Source organism: Sus scrofa, chromosome 14 (genome assembly GCF_054392235.1).
Source record: "Sus scrofa isolate SSC_HxYL_T2T_F1_AM1 chromosome 14, Sscrofa_HxYL_maternal_Yorkshire_Landrace_v2.0, whole genome shotgun sequence".
In the NCBI taxonomy this organism is placed as follows: domain Eukaryota; kingdom Metazoa; phylum Chordata; class Mammalia; order Artiodactyla; family Suidae; genus Sus; species Sus scrofa.
The window spans coordinates 29,527,792-29,554,368 of record NC_139396.1 but is presented as its reverse complement, the minus strand read 5'-3'; the positions used below and the strand labels follow the sequence as shown (position 1 = coordinate 29,554,368).

The window sequence follows — 26,577 nt, the reverse complement described above, 5'->3', positions numbered from 1 at the left end:
GATGATAATATATTTTGTTTAAATGTTAAAAGCAAAAAAAAAAAAAAAAAACCTCACCAGTGGATCACGATACAGATACAAATACAGAGGACAAGATGATTTGAGCTCTGGATGTGGTACCAATTGCAATGGGAACATGTTTATTTTATTTTATTATTTTTTTATTTTTTATTTTTTTGTCTTTTTGCCATCTCTTGGGCCACTCCCGTGGCACATTGAGGTTCCCAGGCTAGGGGTCAAATTGGAGCTGTAGCCGCCAGCCTACACCAGAGCCACAGCAACGTCAGATCTGAGCCACATCTGCGACCTACACCACAGCTCACGGCAACACAGGATCCTTAACCCACTGAGCAAGGCCAGGGATCGAACCTGCAACCTCATGGTTCCTAGTCGGATTCGTTAACCACTGAGCCACAATGGGAACTCCAATTTTATTTTATTTTATTATTTTATTTTATTTTTATGGCCATGTGTGCAACACATGGAAGTTCCCAGGCCAGGAACTGAATCCAAGCTGCAGCTGTGACCTATGCCAGAGCTGCGGCAATGCTGCATCCTTTCAAACTACTGTGCTGGGCCAGGGATTGAATCTTCACCTCTGCAATTTGAACCGCTGTAGTTGGAGTCTTAACCCACTGTACCAGTGAGAACTTTTAAATTATTTTTAGTTCATTTTATTTTTTAATGGGAGCACTTTTGCTTTCTATTGTTTATTTAGTAATATTTTTTCACTAATTTTTTTTTTTTTATTTTTGATTCTCACTCTGAAAATCCTGTTGAGGTGGCTCTGGTTTTGTTTCATTAGCACCAGCTGTGAAATGCATTCATGGTGACAATTAGGAAGTAACTCAGGACACTACCTGCAGCAGGGAAGTTAACCCACTGGTTATGCTTATATAGACCAGCTAATTTCTACAAGGGAAGTCAGACCTTGAGTGTTCTTCCCTGTATGTTGCTGCTACCTAGTGGTCAAATCAAGACAAGAACTAAGCACTCGGGATTTGCTTTTCAGTTTTATTTATATGAGCGTAATAAGTGCTCGATAAGGAAGTAAGGAATAAATAGATTTACTAAATAACTCTTCCACATTCATCATATATCTGGGTTCTATGGAAGATGCATGCATCCTGTTTCTTAAAAAGTTTGCTATCTCCTGAATCACAAAATTGAAAATTGTACAATATGAGTGGGATGAAAATCCTTATACTTCCACACTTACTTTGGGTTTTTTTTTTTTTTTTTTTTTTTTTTTTTTGTCTTTTGTCTTTTTTGTTGTTGTTGTTGCTATTTCTTGGGCCGCTCCCTCGGCATATGGGAGGTTCCCAAGCTAGGGGTCTAATCGGAGCTGCAGCCACCGGCCTACGCCAGAGCCACAGCAACGCGGGATCCGAGCTGCATCTGCAACCTACACCACAGCTCACGGCAACGCCGGATCCTTAACCCACTGAGCAAGGGCAGGGACCGAACCCGCAACCTCATGGTTCCTAGTCGGATTCGTTAACCACTGCGCCATGACGGGAACTCCTACTTTGGTTTTTTTGATAACAGTATAAACTGAAGTAATTACCATGTGAAAGGCGTCTTCATTGTGGTAGGTTTTGTACTTTGAATGAATGGATTTATAACACTCACATCATGCCTTTATGAAAGACATTATTATTATCATGTGCTTAACTATGACACAATGAGTCTCACTGAAGTTATGAAACTTGCTCAAGATCACACTGTTAGTGAGTGATTAAGGCAGGATGAGAACTCAGGTATATTTTGAACTCCAAATTTGTTATATTTTGAATAAGATTGTATGATCTAGAGAATTAATTATTTAATTAATTGGGTTTTTTTTTTTTTTTTTTTTTTTAGGGCCACACCTGCAGCATATGGAGGGTCCCAGGCTACGGGTCGAATCGGAGCCGCAGCTGCCAGCCTACACCACAGCCACAGAAATGCCAGATCCGAACGATATCTGTGACCTACACCACAGCTCACGGCAACGCCAGATCCTTAACCCACTGAGGAAGGCCAGGGATTGAACCTGCGTCCTCATGGATACTAGTCAGGTCTACTTCCGCTGAGCCAAGGCAAGAACTCTAGAATTTATTTTTTAAACAATGCAGAGCATGCAAATCCATGTAAATGTTATTGTTTTCAAAGTATTCACCATTGAGGGTTACCTCTTTTAATTATTCTAAAGATACTCTTCCATTGCCTTAGATAATGTCTTGAATTTCTTCGGGGGAATTAAATTGCCTCTAGAACCAGTTTTACTACATTTAGTAATTCCTATTTAATTCTATTTTTTTTAAAGGTTGAGTTTCACATGTTTGTTTTATTTATTTATTTTATTAATTTTATTTTTGAGAAAGTGAAGGAGAATGAAAGGGACCATGAAATTCGTACCAGAATATTATTGGCAATGTCATTGACATTCTCAACAAATTTCCCCAAAAATGCTCCAGCCTCTGCTAAGGAGTAGATGGCAAAATCTTTTCCAAAAGATCCTGGGGTGCTGGGGGGGGCGTTATTGACTTATACATCATGTGACAAAATTTAAATGGCTCAGATGTTCAAAGTTGTTCTTCCAAGCAGATACGATATGAAGTATATACTCTTTTATAATAAATCAACTGTTCCTATAGTTCTCAAACTGTGTGCCAAGGCATATCAGATTGCCATAGGAAACTCACAAGTTTGTAGCAATATATTAGCTTCTTCAGGCAAACACAATGATACTAAATATCTGTATGACATTGTGAAAGATACTAGGTAGGAGTAATTTGCAATTTCAACATTAGCTTGTGCCATATTCCTTCAACATTCTATCTTTGTGAAGATGATTTTTCAGTGGTAGCTATATTTAAAAGCAAGTGTGAAAATCACTGTAGAATAAGAAATGAGAATGGTGGTGTCTCACCTCATTTCAGGCTTTAAAAAGTTATACAGGCCTAAAAGACACACATCTATCAATTGCGTTATTTAAAAATGAAATGAAGGTGCCACTTAAAATAAGTATGTGTATTATGCTATTAAGCTATTAAGAAATACCATTTATTATGTTGTTTGTATCTAACTCCTTAATAAGCAGAACTTTCAGGTATTTTTTTGAGGGGAAGGCTTAGGGACACCTGAAAGTTCTTGGGATGCAAAAGATGTGGTGAATCAAGAATATTTAACATTTGAACTAGTCATTTTAAAAGTCTACTTGTTAGTGATTAGTATAATCAGCCCTGTATTACTTTAGAATAGAGGTCAGCCAAATTTTTCTATAAAGAATTAGATATTAACTATTTTAGGCTTTGCATTCCATATTTGGTCTCTGTCATATATTTTTTTTTGTGTTTGCTTGGTTATTTTTACAATCCTTTAAAAAAGTAAAAATAATTCTTACTTTACAGGTCATTCAAAACCAGGCTGCAGGCCAGATTTAGACTACAGGCTGCAATTAGCCAGCCCCTGATTTGAACCATTAAGAAATGCAGCCAATTTTAGGGTAATAGTTTGGTACAAGTTTTGTGTTTCAACATAATAAAAACACTGATTTTGGAAGTTGCACAGTATTTTTAGCATAAGTTCCAAGACACTGTTTTTTACATTTTAACATCTTGGATATTGTTTATTACTATTCTTGCAATAAAATGAATACATTTACTTTTTCTTTTGAATGCATTTTTGTTTTTAACACTTTTCTTCTCCTATCTGATTTAAAACAAATGTATAAATAAAAATATAAAACTATGTTGATCAACATTTATTTATAATAAAAACTCAACAAGTGGGTAAGGGAGAATGAACATCAGCATAATAAAGGCCATATATGACAAACCCACAGTTAAGCCATACTCTATGGTGAAAGGTAAAAATTTCCCTCTAAGATCAAAAAAAGATAAGGATGCCTACTCTCACCACTTTTACTCAACATGTTACTGGAAGTCCTCCAAGGAATTGGGCAAGGAAAAGAAATAAAATGCATCATAATTCCAAAAAGGATAAAACAAAACTGTCATTATTTGCAGATGACATGATTATCATATATATAGAAAACCACAAAGATACCAGAGAACGGTTAGAACTAACACACAAATTCAGTAAAGTTGCAGAAAAAAAAAATCCGTATACAAAAATCAACTGTATTTCTATACACTAAGAATAATAATAGGAAAGAAAATTTGAGAAAATAATTCCATTTACAATAGGCATCAAAAAGTATACAATATCTAGGAAAAAAATTTAACCACAGAGGTGAAAGTCTTGCTCACTGAAAATTGTAAGACATTAGTGAAAGAAATTAGAAGACACGAATAAATAGAAAGATATCCCATGCTCATGGATCGGAAGAATTAATTTTTTTTAAATGTCCACAGTACTGAAAGCAATCTACGGATTCAACACAAGCCCTATCAAAATTCCGGTGGCATTTTTCACAAAATAGAACAAATAATCCTGACATTTGTGTGGAACCATACAAATTGCCAAAGCTGAAAGCATTATGCTTCCTGATTTCAAGCTATATTACAAAACCATGGTAATCAGGAGTATCATATTGGCATGAAAACACAGATTAACAGAACAGAATAGAGGGCCTAGGAGTAAACCCACGCAGATATGGTCAGTTACTTTATAATAAAGAAACCAAAAATATACCAGGGAGAAAAAAAAAACTCTTCAATAAGTACTATTGGAAAAACTGGATAGCCACATGCAGAAAAATGAAACTGAACCACTACACAAAATCAGACACAAATATTAACTCAAAATGAATTAAAGACTTGAATGTAAAACATAAAACCATAAAACTCCTGGAAGAAAATACAGGTGGTAAACTACTTGACATAGGTGATGGCGATGGTTTTTTGAATCTGATACCAAGAGCGAAAGCAATCAGAGCAAAAATTAGCAAGTGGGAAGACATAAAACTGCAAAGATTCTGCTCAGTGAAGGAAACTATTCACAAAATGAAAAGGCAACCTATAGAATGATTATTCTGCACTTTAAAACAGTGACCTTTATAGCATGAGTAGTGTCTCAGAGGAGATCCCTTTCCTGAAGCTAAGGCTACCTCCTCAGAAGACATGTAAATATAAAATATTTGCATGCCCAGCCTCCCTAGCTCAAGTTGTGGTCACGTGGTTTATGCCATGCCAATCAGACACACCCTTCCTCAGGTTATGATTGGAAATTAACACTGTGTTGATGGATAGTCATAGAGGCAGCAGTTACTTCCAGTTTTCAACAGCTGCAGTGATAGCCACTGTAGGAGCAGTAATGTTCCAGCACTAGTTATAAGCACTAGCTAGTTCCCAGCAGTAGCCTAAGGGTGCTCAGGCAGAACGTGAGGTGTTCTTCCTTTCTGCATAACTTCTACACCTATTTCTCTAGCACCTTAAGCGATTCTGTCAGTTACCATCATCCTTTTAATAATTCGTCCTATCTCTATAAACCCATCATCCTTTTGCTTACGATGTTTTGTTGGACTCTTAACATTATAGGTTACACTTTCATGTTTACAACCAAACTAATGAAATCAACAACCATTCTAAGGAAATTGGTGAAATGCACGCTATATTACTGCTTTGTTGGTGCTGACAGCAGTGAAAAATCTGGTCCAATTAAGGGCTGGAACTCTGGCAGCTAGAGGCATGCACTGGCTGGCTGTGATCACATGTACTAAAGGGCCCATTACAGGCAAAGCTTTGAAATCTGAGTGGCCTGTGTGTAGAAGGGTATACAGGGTATGAGAATTTCAAGGGACTGGTGGCTTCTAACGGAGACTGACAACTTAAAGACAAGGATTAACAACTCGAAAGTCCAAAAATCTTCGCTCAAGGCATATACTGAAAAGAGAGTTTTAATACCAATAACACAGTTACAATCTCTTACCTCTCGCACCCCAAGGCTGGGACAGCTAAAGAAATAAACTGTGCTAGTTGCAATAAGACAACACACCATTTCCACATCCACTCATTTTTTACTATTATGCCCTTCAATTTTTTTCTAAAACATTTCTTGTTATTTTTTATTCATGATGTTTTCATTTTTCTTGATATTATAAACAGAATATTTCCCACTCACATTATAAGTTGTTATTTCTATAAAGAGAACATCTAATTATTTTCATATGTAGGTATTACAATCTTGCACTTAAAATCTCTTGGTTCTAAATAGTCGTCAAAGTAATTTACTCACTTTACTGGTTGATGCATCATCTACACAGAATAATAAATCTTTGTCCTCTTTTCCATTATTTATATGTTATTTTCCCTAGAAAACACAAGGATTTATTCCAATACTTCTTTTGATTCCAAATGTGCTAAAAACATTTCTCATTTGCGAACAGATGTTGAGTTTTATTTTCAAATAGCTTTCCAGCATTGCTTGAGATTACCCTATTTTTTTTTTCCCTTTGGCTTACTAATGTGGTAATACATGTTAATGCATTTTCTTACTGTCAAGGCTCTTTCTTGGTCTGGGCCACAACATTTTATTCACAGCAAGTCTCCTCCTCAGGGAATGAACAAAATTGGTTTAGGAAGGTTTCAGGAACTGACTTGAGTCCACACCTCCAGGTCCTTAGCACTTCCTAGTGCTGACCTGGCAGGAAACAGAGTGGGAGAAATTATGTTTTCCTGTTTTCACTTCAACCTGTTTCAGGGCCAGAAAGCATACGAGCCAGGGTGTGAAATGAGAAAGAAAGTAAGAGCAATTTAAAAGGAGAAAAATCACTGACTTTGTTATGGAGGGGAAGGTTTTTATTGTTCCTGCACCAAATAGGATCTCTGATGATTTTATAAGGGTTTAGTTACTTTCACATCATGTCTTACTTTATGTATCTGAGCTTTGTTCCTTGAAGGTGGCACTTGACCCTTTATTTTAGTTATATGACCTTTTATGTGTGAAAAGCTAGATTTCCAATATTGTCTGCCTGACTATAAGAAATTTCTCTCATAGCCATAAGCACTCATATTTGAAAATACACCAATTCTTTTTGCAGTGGCACCTACAGAATATGGAAGTTCCTGGGCTTTGGGTCGAATCGGAGCTGCAGCTGCCAGCCTATACCACAGCCACAGCAACTTGGGATCCAAGCCACATCTGTGACCTACGCTGCCGTTTGAAGCAACGCCGGATCCTTAACCCACTGAGCAAGGCCAGGGTTCAAATCTGCTCATAGAGACTATGTTGGTTCCTTCACCTGCTGAGCCACAGTGGGAACTCCAAAAATATGCCAGTTCTTAACATCACCAATCTAAATATTAAAAATGAATTATATGCTTAAAGGTTAAAACTTAAATAATTTCTAAGTTGTACATGTATACCATAAATATGTTGTAAACTTCCAATATTTTTACATGGTAAAAATAATATGTATGTGGGAGGAGAGTGGATTAATTTTTTTTTCTTCATAGCGTCCTTTAAAAAATAAGAAGATGGGGGTTCCTGTTGTGGCGCAGTGGAAGTGAACCCAACTAGTATCCATGAGGACACAGGCTGGATCCCTGGCCTCGCTCAGTGGGTTAAGGATCCGGCGATGCTGTGAACTGTGGTGCAGGTCACAGATGCGGCTCGGATTCTGTGTTGCTGTGGCTCGGCCTTGGCCGGCAGCTGTGTTTCCAATTCAACCCCTACCCTGGAAACTTCCTTATGATGCAGGTGCAGCCCTAAAAAGCAAAAAAGAAGAAGAAGAAGAAAAAGAAGAAGAGGGAGGAAAAGAAGAAGAAGGAGAGGAAGAGGAAGAGGATGGCATCAGATACTGTGAATGTCTTCACACACACTCTTCCATTGACTAAGGTGTAAAGCCAGGGTCCAGCCACAGGGCTGTTGACCCCAGCTGTTGGTCCTTCCTTCCTCATAACACACAGCCCCCCAAAGCTGGGCTCCGTGCATTCAGTCCTATCACCAATCTCATATAAAGACCTCATCAACCTCTGATCCTTTCCATCTATGCAAAATCATGCTCTCTTTTAGTCTCGGCTGATCTCATTTTGTCTCTTTTATGACTCTTGAAAAATGTACTGGCCTCCCTTTCCTCTGAACAGCAATACAATTCAGATGATTTTATCATATGAATTTCAACACTCATCTATATTTTAGGATTTTCCAATTAATGATGATACACTATAAGTTTTCGACAGGTTTGCCAATTAGATTATGCCTCAACCAGCTTCTTATCCTGACGAAATCCAACATCAAGTTGAATCTCTGATACTCAACAGTACATATGACTAGATAGAATTGTTTGTGAATTCCCAATCTCAATATCATGAGCACAGAAGTTCATTTTTTCTACTTTAACTGCCTCAGTGCACATGGTGGTGACTAAAATGGAAAAAAATTGTATTACAGAGCGATAGAAAAATTAAACTTGTCAGAACCTATAAGGAAATTAACTGGAGAATATTGTGAATTTTTTTCAAACTGGAGCTTAAACAAACAATCAAGATAACTAGTACAACAATTTTAAAACTATGTTCCCAGGTGCTCAAGTGGGTTAAAGACCCTGCACTGTCACTGCTGTGGTGTGGGTTCAATCCTTGGCCTGGGAACTTTCACATGTCTTGAGGGGATCAAAACAAACAAATGACAAAAACAAACAAACAAGCAAAAACACCGCTATGATCCCTGGATCACTGGGATTCTCCTAGGTGTATCAAGGACTTTTGGGGGAATAAAACGGAAAGGAGACTAAATAGGGAAAAGCTTTCTCAACACAGCCTAAACCAGAATGGTTCCGCTCCCATTTGTTTGATACTTTGGGGTTGTATGAAATACGTCTTTCATAAAATAGGCTTAGCGGATTAAACCAATTGATAACTTTAAAAACCATTTATAAGAATAAAGAAATTAGAGATCAACCAACACAAGCAACTCTCTGACCTCACCCAGCTTGACAGTGGCTGAGTTGAGACAAGAGAGAGATTGAGGAAACATTTATGAAGACTGGCTGTCTGCTCAGGACCTCCCCATGCCCTCCTGCATCCATAATGCAGCCTTCAGGGTGGGGAGAGAAAGATTTGTCCCAGCAACCTGTTGACTGATTAGCTTATGAAGAAAAATAGTGTTTCTATACTTTCCCATTCAGAAGAGATACTGGCATTATTCTTAAATATAGTGAAGACTGCCTGGCATTTTATGCATGTGGATAATTTTGTTTAAAAAATGTTAACCCAAAAGGTCTTGTATGCTTTTGTCAGATAGCTTTCACCCTTTAAACTAGCCTGCTCAAGGGAATAATTTCTGTTGTATCTTGGGCTCCATGGCTAAGTAATTGGTACTAGAGGAAACCACTAGAGGGCACCAAAGGCATTGCTCTCCAAGTCTGCATCTGTTTGGAGGAAGCAGTGCCTTCCATCACATTGTACATTTAGAGGAAGTGGGTGGGGAAGCCCAAGGTCTGGGAAAATGACCATAATAATAGTACCTTGTGTTTATATAGCACCTCTCTTCAATTAGCTCAGCATGTTTGGATGTGATTATTCAGCTGGGAGCTTCCAGTTGTGGGAAATGAGGCACAAGGCAAACACGTGTCCTAGGTGGGACAGAGGGTGAGATTAATTCTTATTCATTTCAAATGCCCATTCATTATTTTTACTCTAAAAAGCTGATATGTGACCTTTCCGAGCCATTTCCTTAGAAACAATAAGCTGAGAAATCAGAGTCCCAAACTCAAATGTATCTAATGGAAAGACTAATGAGTTCTACTAGGAAAAGAAATCATATTCTTCAGAGCCAAAGAGGGAACTAAAACAGAATTATTTTCAACTACGTAAGTGTAGTTAAAGGTGACAAGTTGAAAGTACTGATTCCAAAGCACATCATGAAAAAAAAATAGCTTAAATAATCCATTATACTTTCATCTCCCAAGTGAATCTACTCAGATTTGTATTGTAAATCATGCATCTTTTATCCATTTTCTGTCCAAAAAAATGACAAAAAAGGGTAAAGAAAAAATTGAACCTGTATTTCAAAAAGTTAAACTCTTGTCCCACATGAGAAAATATTATTCCAGACTCTAATGTGTTAATTAAATACTCTAGCATGATCTAGGAAAGAGACATGATGGAACATTTAATTGACAGGTCTGGCTTAGTCATCTGCTGAGAAGATTGCTAGAGAGAAAGTTTCCAGGGAGAGCGTTTGCAATAGCTGATGTGTAATACATGATTAAGATGCTTTCTTCCTGCAGAGTCATTTAGGGTCTCCCCTCCTAATGAAAGGGCTCACGTTTTCTCCAAATATTAAACATGTGCCTTAACCTCTGAGTTAGGATGTGGGCCTTCTCTCACGTTCATGTTTGAGGCTGACTGTCCCTTTCCACAGGTTTAAACCCAACAGATTCACCCTCGAGGGTCATCTGTTTTCACCAAATACCTACTTTCTTCTTTAATTTCAGATGATGCTTGAGTATGGCTTCCTTAGTAGTTCAAATAATCTTAACACACATCTGTTATATAAAGACTTACTCCAAGGTGTTAGAGGACTAATAAGATTGTAATTAACTAATTTTACATTTCATGAAAATATATAATTTAGAGATTCTACATGTCCTTAAATGGATAGTAATCAAACTGCTGGGGAGCCAGTGACTGAAACGGCCCACCTTGGCCAGGCACAGACAACAGCAGCTTGCATGAGTTATCTCACAACAGGAGGCCCTGCTAAGAAACGTGGTGCTGCCTTGAAGACTATCTGGGAGGATGAGCGAGGGGCCAATAGGAGGAAGGAGACCACAGCCTCCCAGGATCTCAGGGCTGGAATCTATCTTGGCTGAGTGATGTGAGCGCCACTGAGAAGGACCCTGGGCCAGAGCAGGTATGGGCCAAGCAAGATGATTGGCCAGAGACAACCCAGAAAGTAACCCCATTCCATAAAACCTGAGACTGTGAGCCACGTGGCAGACTCCCTCACCCTGCTGCTCTCTGCCTTGACACCCCGTCTCAATAACGCCTCTTGCTTTGTCAGCACGTGTGTCTCAGATAATTCATTTCTGAGTGTTAGACAAGAGCCCATTCTAGAGCCTTGGAAGAGGCCCCCCTTCATGCAACAAAACCACACTTCTTTCTCCTATACTCACCTCTTTCACCGCTCCCCATTACACTACCTTTGAGAGTTGCTAGTGATTTATTAGGTTTTATGGGAAAGATTTGGCATTGGAGGTTATGGGCTTTAAGGGTGTTAGACTCTGAAGGGCTCAAATATACATAAATCTAAAGATACAAAAAGAAAAAAAAGGATACTACCTTAGACTTGTCCTTATCACCAGCCCATTCCTGTTTAAAAGTCATTGATTCCTTGAATTTTGAAGCTAGAAAACCAAGTCACAGCAACTGGTACGTGACTTGCTCATGCACAGCCAGTCCTAAGTCCAAGTCTCCAATCTAGATGTTCTATTGTAACCCTTATTTTATTTCCTTCATTAATTTTTATATTCCACGTAGATTGTTTTAACTTCCTGATAATAAATAGGATGAAAAGGCCAAATTTTCTTAAGATAGAGAATAAAGCAATTTCATTTGATTTCATACTTTTTTATATTAACTCAATGAATTTATTACATTTATACTTGTACAATGATCATCACAACCCAATTGTATAGCAAGATTTCATAAATATTTTTGTAGTGTTCTACTTGATATAGAGATCAAGAGGTAGAGTTTGACTTCCAAGTAGTCAAGATTGTTCTTTTACATTTTAAAGTCAATTTAGAGAAAATGAAACCGAAAAACAAGACAAAACAAAACTAAACCTTGGCACCTGGATTTTCAGATTTCCTGATTAGTATTGTTTTCGCAACCAGGAAAAATTCACATGCAGTATTAAATTTAAAAAGGCATGTCTTTGATACTTCTTTTTCTTGATAGTTTTCCTCCAGTTCTTTTATGCAAACATTCAAAAGCAAATCTTACCCGAAAGTGATTAAGTAAAAGATTTCATTCAAAATTTGAGAGCTTTAGTCACTATTATGAATATTTAAATGTAATTTTATGAGAATAACTTTGAATGTTATCAGATTTCAAATTAATTATCCTACTCATCAGAATGATAAGTTCTAATGTCATCTATACCACAAATAAGATTGTAATTAACTTATTTTATTTTATTTTATTATCATTATTATTATTTTGTTTTTTTGCCATTTCTTGGGCCGCTCCTGCGGCATATGGAGTTCCCAGGTTAGGGGTCGAATCGGAGCTGTAGCCACCAACCTACGCCAGAGCCACAGCAACATAGGATCCCAGCCACATCTGCAACCTATGCCATAGCTCACAGCAACGCAGGATCCTTAACCCACTGGGCAAGGCCAGGGATCAAACCCACAACCTCATGGTTTCTAGTCGGATTTTTTTAACCACTGAGCCATGACAGGTACTCCAACTAATTTTATATTTAATGAAAATATATAATTTAGAAAATATATAATTTATATAATTTCATTAAATTATATATTTAATGAAAATATATAATTTATATAATTTCATTAAATTATATATTTAATGAAAATATATAATTGTGGTATAATTTCAATATACCATAAATCTATTAAAACATGCAGCATAGGAGTTCCTTTGTGGTGAAGTGGGTCTTGGGTCACTGCTGTTGACAGTGGTTTGATCCCTGCCCTGGAAACTTTCATATGCCACGGATGCAGCCAAAAAAAGCCAAAATACAAACAAACCAAAAAAAAAAAAAAATGCAGCATTTTTTTTTTACTGAAAACTGTTTGACTTCTGCGATTCTAACCCTGTGACCTCCCTGAAGGTAGAGAGTTTATCTTGCTCATCTTTATGTCCCATTGCACATATATGACTGGCAGTAAATGCCTGGTAAGTGAGTGATGAAAGATTGGGCTGATAAATGTATGTTTAAGAGTTACTGTAGGGTTACTCAAGGACAGACAAAAGAGATAAAATGGAAAATGAATAAGGACAGAAATTTAAGGATCAACTACACTTAGGTCATTGCGAAAAGAGAAGCTGAAGGAAAATATGATAAACAATCAGAGCACTAGGGATCTTGGGTCATGGAAAACAAAGAGGAAACTTTAGAAGTTTGGGTTGGCAATAGCGTTAAAGGTTAAAAATGATAGGAAATGTGGTAGTTATTAGAACTGTCCATAAATATTCCAGCCCTCTCTTCTTTGTGTTACATTAAAGATTGTGTTTCCCTGACACGTTTTGGCTAATGAAATGTGATTGAAAGTGATGGGTGTTATTCTCCATTGAAAGATCTGAGCATCAATGAGAACTTCCTGATGCTTCCCTTTGCTTCCTTTGCTGTGATGAAGAAGGGTTCAGGTAAAGGCTGCTTCATTGGCGGTACCATGCATGAGGACAGTGGCCATCAGAGCCCCCTGCCCACCCACAGAGGGCACGCAGCTGAGTGAGAAATACATTTAACTTGTTTAAGACATAGATTGTGTGACTGTTTGTTACTGTAGCATATCCTGGCTAATACAGAGAGTAAGAAGGAAGAACCTTGTTATTAGGCAAGGTTATTAAAACAGCCAGAATTTTCAGTTGTATATTTCTAGGCAGAAAGCAGATTTAAAGACTTAATAATGAGTTGCTAATTTAAAAAAATGACCCAAGAGTACCAACTATCCATTTAAAATATTTACTACAAAAGGAAGAGAACCATCTCTCCTGATCGTATCAAAGTTTCTTTTTTAAAAAAATCGTAAACAAAATAATAAGAGAAAAAGTGTACTGACACTAACAACAAAATAATAGTTTCTGCATCACACCAACACTCTGAATAGTGTTGAAGAAAAATTTTGCAGTCCACCTGCATGTGAGGCGGGATTGAAGGAATTACTGACTGATCTGGTGTTTATCACGTAATAGAAAAAGTCGGTTATAGGAACACAGAACTCACTACCTAACAGAATTATAATAACATTTTCCCCTGTAGAAAACAAGACCCTAGAAATGAAGACGTCTCTGGGGGCAATTGAAAAAAAGCCTATTTTCTAGCCTATTGACCTTTGGGGGGAAGTAGAGACTCCCTTTCTAAAAACACAGCTTTGAGCTGCTAAGTAAGGAACAAATTAAATAAAAGGTGGATACCTGTCCACTGGCCACTGATGCAGTCAGCTAGAAGTGGGGTGGGCGTGGGGTTACTGGCTAAGTTATATTTAGGCTGCCAAGACACCCTTGTAAAAGAAACTTTTTAGTGCAGAAGCAAATGAGTGCACATGAGCTACCCCCCACCCCCCACCCATTTTCACCAAAGGTTTTAGATATGTGATCTGCCAAAGTTTAACTCTAATAAATATAAAATTCCCCACCTCCTGTGTGGTATCAGTGACTTAAACAGAGGACTAAACAATATCTAAAAGCACCTATTTGAACTCACTAAAATAGAAAAATATGATCTCTTTCTATTAGATTAGGAAACAGAAGCATCACTATAAATAGAGAGAAATCAGTAAGTAACTATATCTTTTAGAACCCAGCTATTGAAAGAAGCAGAAGAAAACTTCAGAATATCCTTAGTTAAACTTTCAAAGAAATCTGAGCAGACACTGAATCTGTGAAATTAGAAAAAAGAAAGAAAACTCAGAGCAGACAAGGAGTTAAAGACATGACTTCTAAACAAAGAAAAAGTAAAATGGAAGCAGTGAATTGCTTAAAATAAAACTTAAAAATTAGGGAACATTTTAATAAGTTACTTAGAAAAATCAAAGCAAGGCAATAAAGAAATAAGAGTTATGAGGAGAATGATCAGGAAATACAGGTAACAGAATAGGGAGGTCAAATAGGCATAATTTAAAAACACAAATTGAAGAGAAGACATAATAAAGAAAAGAAAATTCCCTAAGATAAAAAAACTTTTTTTTTTTTTTTTGCTGCACCTGCACCATGCAGAAATTCCCAGGCCAGAGCTCGAACCCATGCCAAAGCAGCAGCTGTAACCAGAGCCACAGCCATGACAATGCTAAATCCTTAACAGGCTGAGTGACCAGGGAACTCCAAAAACTTTGATATTTAGATGCAAAGGGCTCCAAACTAAAACCAGGTAATTTTAGTAAAAAAGTATCCACTTCAGCAATACTTCTGTCACTAGACATGTTATAGGAGCATTTTAAAAAATTATTTCTAGAATAAAAATATTCCATAAGTATTCAGTTAGAAAATATGGACTATAGCAAAATGGGAAATAATATTAGTCCTTGCTTATGAAAGATGAAATATAAATAGCCAATAAACATGTGGAGAAACAAGGATTTAAACAAGAGTGACAATTTTCTTACTTATCACATGGAAGTAAATTAAAGCAGTACAATGCTTAGTGCTTTCAAAAGTACTTAGATGGAGTTCCCGTCGTGGCACAGTGGTTAATGAATCTGACTAGGAACCATGAGGTTGCGGGTTCCATCCCTGGCCTTGCTCAGTGGGTTAAAGATCTGGCATTGCCGTGGCTCTGGCATAGGCCAGGGGCTACAACTCTGATTAGACCCCTAGCCTAGGAACCTCCATATGCCGCGGGAGCGGCCCTAGAATAGGCAAAAAGACAAAAAAAAGTACTTGGAAATATAGTACATTTTCGATAGTATAAATTAGAATAAATTTTTCATATGAAAATTAACATGTAGCTAATACTTTTGGTAAATTGTGACAAAACTTCTATTTCCTAGCATTTATTCAAAGGAAAAAAAATCATTCATATATGCAAATATCTAGCCATAAAAATATTCGGCAAAAAAATATAACAGGAGCATAATATCAGAAGCAAAAATCTAGAATTTGCCCTTTGGGTAAAGACAATACAACCATGAATAACACACTGTAGATGCATATGCTTAAATGAATAGAAAAATATTTACAGGAGTTCCTGTCCTGGCTCAGAACAGCTAACCTGATGAGGATCCATGAGGATGTGGGTTCAATCCCTGGTCTTGTTCAGCAGGTTAAAGATCCAGCGTTGCCATGAGCTGTGGTGTGGGTAACAGACTCGGCTCAGATCTTGCGTTGCTGTGGCTGCGGTGTAGGTCGGCAGCTGCAGCTCTGATCACGCACCCCCGCCCCCTGCCCCCTGCCCCCGAGAACTTCCATATGCTGCAGGTGCACTCCCCAAAAATAATAACAATAATTTACAAAATTAAAAGAAAGGTTTTAAAATACATCCATACTCTGCTTGAACTTTATGTTTTTGGTTTTTTTGTCTTTTTACCATTTCTAGGGCCGCTCCCACAGCATATGGAGGTTCCCAAGCTAGGGGTCGAACTGGAGCTGTAGCCGCCAGCCTACACCAGAGCCACAGCAACAAGGGAACCGAGCTGCGTCTGCAACCTACACCACAGCTCACAGCAACATCGGATCCTTAACCCACTGAGCAGGGATCGAACCCGCAACCTCATGGTTCCTAGTGGGATTCGTTACCACTGAGCCATGATGGGAACTCCAACTTTATGTTTCTATGTTAAGTTTATTGCTATGTGAACACTATGTTTATCTTTGTTTTTCAGATAAGCTCCCTTTGCCAAAAAACCCTCCTTATCATGGGAACCAGGCACAGACCTGCTTACCCCTAAGGAGCAGGCTTTAGTTCCCTGCTCCCACAACAGAATCAGTCAAATAAACCAGTCACATCCTCTTATGGGAACCAGAATTCCCCTCACCCTCTTGTTACTACAAAACCTTCCTCTTTTCTGAGTGCAGCCCCCATGTGGCCACATGTCACAAGTGGTATCCTTCTCCTCTGGGCCGAGTTCATGTGACTAATACACTGTTGTCAAAAAGACCTGTATAGTATCCATATGTTCCCCATAACCCTAGAGTGGGGATCCCTCCATCACCAATGAGGTGAGGAGGAGGCAAATAAAACAAAAAAAATTAAGGTTCAGGTGAAATAGAGGGTTGATGGAACAATGTCCTAGAACTGATGGACTCCAACAGATAGATAAATGAGTTGATTTTTCCAAGAAAAACACTTCATCCAACTACATAGAAGAAAGGCAGAACAGAATCAGGGGTGATCTAGCTATGGCCTTGCAGGATAGTTTAGGCTTCGGTAGTAAAGTAGGGGGCACTGATGACATCAGTTCATAAAGGTTGGGGCATAAGAAGCTGACCCATTAGGATATTTTTGCTAACAAGTAGCCTAATTGTCAACTAAGGGTAATTTTCAGGCAATTAACTACCTCACATATAAGAAGCCTAGAAACAGGCTGAGGAGCTCAAAATATTGGGATACAAGTTTGTCACTTTCAAAACTTTCCCCACTGTTTCTGAAAATGGTAGGATGGCTGTTGCATCACAGTTTCACATGACTTCTCCAAAGAAGGGAGAAAGAAGTAGAAAAACACATTTTCTCCTGTAGACAGACAGACAGATAGACAAGTAGACAGACTGCCACTTACAAATATCCCCTAATCTCATTAGCCAAAGCGGTCAGTAAATGACCCTAAATGAGCAAAGAAAATGAGATCAGCACAACTGGCTTAGAATAATCACACTTTTTACTCTGGGGTTAAGTGTTTGGCTTCTTTGCTTCCTGAATAAAAGTGGGATTCTGCTAGCAATAATAAAAGGGGAAATAATTCAGGTCAGGCAATTTGCAGCAATTGTTCAAAGGAGTATAGAAAAGTTTTAGAATAGCAGCTGTATATAATGCCATAAGAAATCCATACAACCTGAATGAAAAGGTTACTGGGCAGCTGTCAATATAACACTGAAGGTGGTAAGTCATACGTTTACGGAGAATAGTGTAGTTTTGAGACTTTGGCAACACATAATAGAATTAAATATGTAGAATACCAAAGGAAACAAGAATGCTAGGATATTTATGAAAAAGGTTTTGGATATTTGACCAGGTGATCCAGAACTTTAGAAGGTAATGGATGAGTTACAAGAATTATGACAAAAAACATATAGCTTTGGATATTTGAAGATCAGGATAAAAAAATGGAATGAGCAGGTGGCATAAAGGAAATAAAGAGATTTTTAGTAAGAAAAATAGAACCCAAATTCACTGGCACTTGGAATCATTTTGCCTCAAAGTATAGACATGACAGAGAGAGGTCTGAAAAAACTTGGATTTTTTTTTTTTTTAATCTTTTTTTTTGGAAGTTCCTAGGCTAGGGGTCGAATCGGAGCTGCAGCTTCTGACCTACGCCACAGCCACAGCAACTAGGGATCCAAGCCATGTCTGTGACCTACACCACAGCTCACAGCAAAGACAGATCCTTAACCCACTGAGCAAGGCCAGCAATCTAACCTTATGGATCCTAGTCAGGTTCGTTACAGCTGAGCCAAGACGGATGCTCTGAACATTTGTATTTAAATGCAGTGGTTGTGAATAGTTTAAGGATAGCAGAAGGATGTCTTTTGGTTCAGTGGAGAGAATGATTTTATTTTGCCTGTGTTGTTCTGTATTCCCAGTTAGATTGTATTTTCTTTCAGCTCAGGGAGCATATTTTACCTTTTTATTCTTACCCTAATCTTTGAAGAGGAGTGGTGGCTGTGCTGGTGTAGGATATAGTTCCCTAGGAGTCTAAGATTTCACAGAGGCTTCGAATTTCAATGATCATATTAGGCTTGCACAATTAGATTTTAAATATTTTTGTCAAATCAGGGAATAATTTCATATTATTAATTGAGTTGGAGGTATTATAACTGGATACATTTTTTTTCTCTTACAGCTTCAAATTATACTCTTCTCTTATCTCCCAGTGATGCATTTCCTCTGAATACAATCAATGGTTATGCCTAGAAAATGCAGGTGCTAACAGACTCAAGCCAAGCCACTGCCAATTGCATATCCGGTATCAGAGTGGCATTTATTGTACTTAGTTTAAAAACAGGAGGCTTGAAAAAAAATGTCGAACAATAGTCAAGAGGCAGAATAAATTGGGACATTTCTACAAAAGAGTACTCTCTAGCTACAAACAATATAATTTTCAAAAATATGTATTCACATAGAAATAAAGCACAAGGTAAATTCTAAGCATTTACTCATGTGAAATGTCCAAAAGTTTTGTTTATAAGAAAGTGGGTAATTTTCAAAATGATATTTAGGATTTTATCATGTTTCCAAAGTAAATACGTATTACTTAAGTGATAATTCTTGTACAGCAAATATCAATAAAGTCACACATAAGGCAAACTTTGTCATTAAAAAAAAAAAAAAAAAAAAGATGACGGACCTGGAGGTAAAGAATAAGAATTGTTGGGCGCACCAGAAGGCTTTTCATGTGCAGCAGTAAAGATTCCACACATACACACACCCCAATTCCTGACTCGCCTTCCCCTCCCCCTCTCCCTCTCCCCTTCCCCTCTCCCTTCCCTTCTCCCTCTTCCTGCCAGGTAAGCAGTGAGATTAGCTTCTGAGTCACCATAATTCTTATAGCTTTATTTCTTGTTTGGGACTCAGGCCAGGAGAGCTGAGCGCAGTCTGATTCACCCACTGTTTTAAACAAATATTACCCAAGGCTTTTCCGAGTCCCTCAGGCAATTTCCCTTCACCCCTTCAGAATGTTTGTGCTTTATCATCCTATAGTGCCTTCTAGATTGCCTAATTAAAAACACTCCGCAGTTGGTCAAGGAGACTCTGAGCTCTCTGAAGACTGACCATGTTCAAACAGGGCTGAGTCCACCACAGCCGTGAGGGTCTTTGGCGTTGGTTGGGGTTCTGGGGAAAGTCGGGGAGGAAGTGATGATGCTCCTGGGGCTGATGCCTGGACTCCCCTAGGAGAGGCATCTGTACAGTTCTCACCAATATTCCCCACTGGGACCCATGCTGGCTCTTCTAAAACAGCAGTATGTGTACGTGAATAATCTTAAAACAAATAAGCAAAAGCCAGTGATGATTACACCCCAGGAGGTTGCCATGGTCCGCTCCTCTTCTGGTTTTCTTGATGCTTTCTTCACTTTTTCAGGCTTCTCCACAAGCTCTTCTTCTGAAATGTCAGTGATTCTCAAGGATCATTTCTATCTTCTAAACGATCTGCCTTCATACCCCATTCACTATGTGCTCTACCTTGTACAAACAGGTGGATGCATTCTAAACCAAGTCTCTCGCCGGGTGCGTCAGTGTTCTGGCTAGATCCTTCTCTAATCCTGTTTTCTCATCCCATGTCCACCCCCAGGTTCTGCATGCTTTATTTCAGAAGTCTTACTTCTGCAACCCTTGGCAGAAGGCAATTCTTGAGCTACTGGAGCCACTTTGTCTAGACATGAGAAGAATTTAAGTAACTGGAAGCTTTGCCCTTGGGGCAGACCAGAGTCAATGACTGATTCGACAGTAGGAAAGCCCAGCTCCCTTGTTTTGAGCAGGACAAGTTCGTGGTATGGTGTATCCTCCAGAATTCTTTGGGATGAGAGGAGGCTGGGACTTTGCCTGAGAATATACCCTTGAGTGGCTTCCTCTTCCCTATTCAGCCTCTACTCTTCCTGGAAGCACTTTAAAAAAATCACCTGCACATGAATTTTTTTATCCCAGATTCTTCTGGGGAATCTGACCTAAGATGCTGCTGGACTTGTAATGTATTATGCAACTGTTGGTTAAACACAGTCACCCAGACAATCCACATGCAACTTAAACGCAGTAACTTTGAATGTTGTTGATAACTGCATTTATCCTTTTCCTCTTCATCCTGCTTCTCCTTCCTATTCCCCCATCATCCAAGACAGAAGCATTGGCGTTATTCCAGATTTTGCTTTTGTCCTCAACCCTCACATTCACTTAATCACAGTTTCTACCCATCTTAACTCATTAACATTTCCTGAACATACCTTCTTGTTTCCATTACCATGGCTATCATGTTTCTAGTCTCCGCTTTTTTTTTTTTTTTTTTGTCTTTTTGCCATTTCTTGGGCCGCTCCCGTGGCACATGGAGGTTCCCAGGCTAGGGGTCTAATCGGAGCTACAGCTGCCAGCCACAGCCACAGCCACAGCCACAGCAACGCCAGATCCAGCCGTGTCTGTGACCTACACCACAGCTCACGGCAACACCGGATCCTTAACCCATTGAGCAAGGCCAGGGATTGAACCCTCAACCTCATGGTTCCTAGTCAAATTCGTTTAACCACTGAGCCACGATGGGAACTCCTCTAGTCTCCATTTTTAGTAAAATTTCTCAACCCCCGCTAAACATTTAACCTTACTGAGGCCGGCCCCCTGATAAAATCAATTACCCTTTTACCAGAACCCTCAGTTATTTTTCATTCCTTTCCTCTGACACAGCCACAATCCCACTACTCTAAATCAGCTCCAGGATGTTTTATCTCCTCTTTCCTATGGATGAATGCGGTTAGAAAACTGTCACTCAACAGTCTTGAGTGTTCTTGTATTTAAAAATAGAACACCACCGTATTTTTTAGGACTTTCTTGTATTATTCTATAAATTTACTAATTCATCATTTGTCTTACATAATCCTGTTAAATTTATTTCTATATAGTATTTTATACTTTTAAAATTGCAACTGGGAAATTCATGTTTCTCTCATTATATTTTTAGATTGTATTTTTGCCTTCTTGGATATGGTAAGCAGTTAATTTCATGTTTCTTTAGTGTCAGCCACCTTACTAAACTCTTTTATTAGTTGGGCTAAATTTTAGTTGTTTGTCAAGAGATCTTGAAAAGAATGTGTGCTAGATTTAATCTTCATTTTCTATTGAACTATATGAAATTAATTGCCAGTATCAAGTTAAGGATGTTTGAATAGGGGGTTCCCATCATGGTTCAGTGGAAATGAATCCGACTAGTATCCATGAGGATGTGGGTTCAGTCCTGGCCTGGGTCAGTGGGTTAAGGATACAGCATTGCAGTGAGCTATGGTGTAGGTCAAAGACGTGGCTCAGATCCCTTATTGCTGTGGCTATGGGTACATAGGCCGGTGGCTGCAGCTCTGATTCAACCTCTAGCATGGGGACTTCCATATGCTGTGGGTGCAACCCTAAAAACCAAAACAAAAGTTTGAATAGTGATAATTTCATAAATTATGTATATATCTATATGTATCTATATCTATGTTTTCATTGTGTGGTTTACATTTTATGCTTTATATATGCTTACTAAGGTTTTATTTCTTCTTGATCATTTAATTACCCAGTGACATATTCTAAATTCTGTCACCACAATGATGTATTTATATTTTTCTTCTTATAACTCTCTCAAGTTTTGCCTTATACAGTTTGAGGCTGCATATAGTTTGAATCACACAAATGTATATCTTCCTGGTAAGTTTTTCTTTCTATGATTATGTAGCAACCATTTTCTATGTTTTTGCCTTAAAATAATGTTTTTTCTGATAGTCCTGTAGCTCCACTAGCTTTCATTTGGTGATTTGTCTATCATAACTTTTAACCTTCTGTTTTCAATCTCTCAATGCACTTTTGTTTTAGATATCTTTTTGTAACTGAAATTCTTTCTTCCTTTTAACTAAATTTCACAACTTTTTAGCGATAAGCTTTGTCTTAGTATTGATACATTTAAAGTTATGTCTATCACCTTTTTCTGTTTCTGTTTACCATGTTGTTTAGAGATTTTTTTGTTCTATTCTTTCTTTTATTCACTAAGTTTGACATTTACACATTATATATGTCTGTTGTTAGTTGACTACACCAAATTTTTAGCACAAGTATTTTTTCAACAATATATGAAGTTAATCATAATTTCCACTCTTCCAGAATATTCAAGAGGCTTACAAAGCTTAAATTTCAATTATTCCCCTTTCAACTTGTATTATATTGTTGCCTAATATGTTAGTTGCACCTATAGATGCCTTCCATTAAATTAGTCATTATTATTATTTTACACCATTAATACTGGTTTATATTTTTTCTCATGTTTACCAATTCGTTGATCTTTCTGCCTTGCATTTTCTATCTTCCTTTGGTTTTTATTTTTTTCTTCCAGAAGTATATTCTTTGAGGCTCCTTCAGCAAGAGTATGTTAATGACAACCACGTTCTGTGTAAAAATTTGCTTTTCATCTCTGGTTATTTACAGAATCTCTCTTTCCTTTGGTGTCTTGAGGTTCCCTGTGATGTGTTTAGCTGAATCTAATTTTATTTATCCTTCGCTAGATTCCTTGGGCTTTCTGAGTCTGGGTTTCTAAGCCATTATGTCTTCTTTTATTTCTGAGAACATTCCAGGCTTACTTTTTTAATACTGCATTCTCTTTATTCTGCCCTTCCTGTACTCCATGAGGCAGCACTACTTGAACGCTTGGGCAAGAAAGGTTCTTGGATCCTGTATTTTCAAAGGTCTGACTTTTCGCAACACACACAGAGACTATTTTAAAACTATGGTCACTTGTAATTCAGTACTCAGTGTTAGTACACTGCAACTTAAAACTCTTAATACCTGGTCTCACAACATCCTTCAGACCCCAAGAAACTTTCTCTTGAATTCTTGGCGGGAAAAAAATTACAGTGAAATGCCATGAACATTTGAGGGTTGTGTGATGGCCATTGTCAAGGAGGGACAATGCTTCATAGTGAAGGGTGTTTGAATACTAGAAGAGTTAGTAAGAGAAACGGCTACCTAACTTGTCAAACCCTTCTTTTCCAATGGAATGAATGTAGAAGAGTCTTCCATAATGTAGTGTATTTCCAAGTAGTGCCTTGAATCCATTCTCTTGCTTTTCTTTTTATTTTTTTATTTTATTCCTATTTATGAAATTATTAGTTCTGACTTTTTTTTATTGTGGAGCCCTGAGGGTTGTGTACAACCTGTTACATATATTATCTGCAAATAGGATAATTTTTACTTTTTTTAATGATTTAAATGTCTTTTTTTAGGGCCATACCCATGGCATACGGAGGTTCCAAGGCTAAGGTTCGAATTGGAGCTGCAGGTGCCAGCTTACACCACAACCACAGCAACACCAGATCCGAGCTGCAATCTGCAACCTACACCACAGCTCATGGCAACACCGGATCCTTAACCCACTGAGTGAGGCCAGAGATCGAACCTGGGTCCTCATGGATCCTAGTCAGATTCATTTCCACTGTGCCATGATGGGAACTCCTTAAATGTCTTTCATTTATTTTTCTTACCTAGTTGCTTTTAGGACTCCCAATTGAATAGAAGTAGCAAGAGGGGCATCCTTGTGTTGGTCCATGAAAAGCTTTCAAATTTAACTGTTGATTGTGTTGCATTTTGTTGAGAATTTTTGCATCTATATTCATTAGGGATATTGGTCTGTAGTATTTCTTCTCTTGTACAGTCCTTGTCTGGCTTTGGTTTCAGGATAATGCTGACCTCATAAAACGAGTTTGGAAATGTTCCTGACTTTTCAACTTTTTTGGAAGAATTTGAGAAGGATTGGTGGTAATTCTTCTTTAAAAGACTGGTAAATTTTTACCAGCGAAGCCATTTGGTCCTAGGCTTTTCTTTGTTGTGAGGTCGTTGATTACTGATTCAATCCACTTATTCACTTTTATCTGTTTAGATTTTTCATTTCTTCATGAGTCAGTCTTGGTTGGTTGTATGTTTCTAGGAATTTATCTGTTTCCTCTAGTCTATCCAATGAGTTCATTGTTTATGATGTACTTTATTTCAGTGGCATTAGTTATAATGTCTCCTATTTCATTTATAATTTTATTTATTTGAGTCTTTTTTTTCTTCATCTAACTAAATGTCAATTTTGTTAAAAAGGTCTTAGTTGTGTTGATTTTTCCCTTACCTCTATTTTGTTGATTTCTGCTCTACTTTATTATTTCTTTTCTCCTGTTAATTTTGAGTTTAGTTTATTTTTCTTAATTGAGGTGTAAAATTTGGTTGTTTGAGATCTTTCTTTTTCTTATTGTAGCATTTATTGCTAGAAATTTCCCTCTTACAACTGCTTTTGCTGCATCTCATATGTTTTGGTATATTGTGTTTTCATTTTCATTTGTCTCAAGATATTTTTTTCTCTTTTAATGATTTATTTGACCTATTGATTGTTTAGGAGTGTGTTGTTTAATGTCCACATATTTGTGAGTTTTCCAATTTTCCTTTTGTCATCGATTTCTAATTTTGTACCAATATGGCATGGGTATGGTATGTTTGGGAAAGATGGGATGATTTCAATCTTCCATAATTTTTGAAGACTTGTTTTATGGCCTAATATATGATCTCTTCTGGAGAGCATTCTTTGAGCACTTGAAACAACTTCATATCCTACTTCTCTTGGGTGAAATGATCTGTATATTTCTCTTAGGTCCACTTGGTCTATAGTATTCATAAATTCCCTTTTCTTATAGATTTAATGTTGGCATGTTCTATTTATTGTTGAAAATGAGGTTTCCTATTATGATTTTGTTGCTGTTTATTTTTCCCTAGACACTATCAATATTTGTTTTACATATTTAGGTGCTGTCATATTGAGTGCATATATATTTATAATTGTTATATCTTCCTGATGAGTTGATCCTTTATCATTATATAATGCCTTTCTCTGTCTCTTGTGACAGTTTCAGACTTAGTCTGTTCTGTCTAAGTGCTTTCTTTTGGTCATCTCTTTCAAGGGTTTCCCTTTCAACCTTTATATGTGTCCTTTAATATAAAGTGAGTCTCTGGTAGACCACATATAGTTAGTTGAGTCTTGATTTTGAATTAATTCAGTCACTCTATGTCTTCTTATGAGGAAGTTTACATTTAAAGTAATTATTGATAGGGAAGGGCTTGCTACTATTATTTGGATCATTATTTTCTGTCTGTCTTCTTATTCTTTTGTTTTGGCTTTCCTTTCTTGCTATCTCCCTGTGTGTTTTGTTGATTTTTTTAATAGTGATATTCTTTGAATCTTTTTTATTTTTGTTCTGTGTATCTTCTACATGTATTTTCCTTGTGGCTAACATGAGGCTTACATAAAACAGCTTATAGTTATACAGTCTTTGTAAAGATAACAAAGTGAATCACCTACAAAAATTCTACACTTTTACTTCTCTGACACATACACTTTATCAAATGGATGTCATAATTTATGTTTTTATATCATATATTCATTAAAAACTTTTGTAATAATAGTTAGACTTAATACTTTTGTCTTTTAATTTTTATGCTAAAATTAAATTGTTTTACACACCAGCATTATAGTACTTCAGTATTCTGTATTTGTCTATTTCACTTTAGCGGTGAATTTTATACTTTCATATGGTTTTGCATTTCTGCTCAATGTCCTTTTGTTTCGACTTGAAGAACTCACTTTGGCATTTCTTGTATTGCAAGTTAGTGATAATTTAACTCCTTTTACTTTTCTTTGACTTGAAATGTATTTCTCCATTTTTTGATGGACAGTTTTGCTGGATGCAGTATTCATGGCTGCATTTTTTTTTTTTTTTTGCTTTTCACACTTTGAGTATGGCAGCATGTCATTCACTCCCAGCCTGCAGTTTCTGCTGATCAATCTGCTGATAGTCATGGGAGTTCCCTTCTATGTGATTAATTGCTTTTCTCTTGCCTACTTTCAAAATTTTCTGTCTGTGTCTTTCAAGTTAATTATAATGTGTCTTGGTGTAGGCTTCTTTAGATTCATCCTCTTTGGAACATTTAGGCTCTATGAGTCTATCTATTTTCCTCCCCAGACTTGGGATATTTTCAGCCATAATACACATTGATTCTCTAAATGGTGTCCAATAATTTCCTTAGGTT

At 37.4% G+C, this 26,577-nt stretch overlaps 1 long non-coding RNA gene across 1 annotated transcript in view; it reads right to left on the bottom strand.

Annotated features, from left to right (window-relative positions):
* Positions 1-6,031: 6,031 nt before the first annotated feature.
* The window catches only part of LOC146396454 (uncharacterized), a 330,069-nt gene continuing 309,523 nt past the window's right edge, over positions 6,032-26,577 (bottom strand). Inside the window, exons 6-7 of the long non-coding RNA XR_014828382.1 lie at positions 9,416-9,523; positions 6,032-6,258 (exon numbers count right to left, since the gene is read on the bottom strand). This is a non-coding gene — a long non-coding RNA (uncharacterized LOC146396454). The remainder of the gene's footprint in view (positions 6,259-9,415; positions 9,524-26,577) is intronic.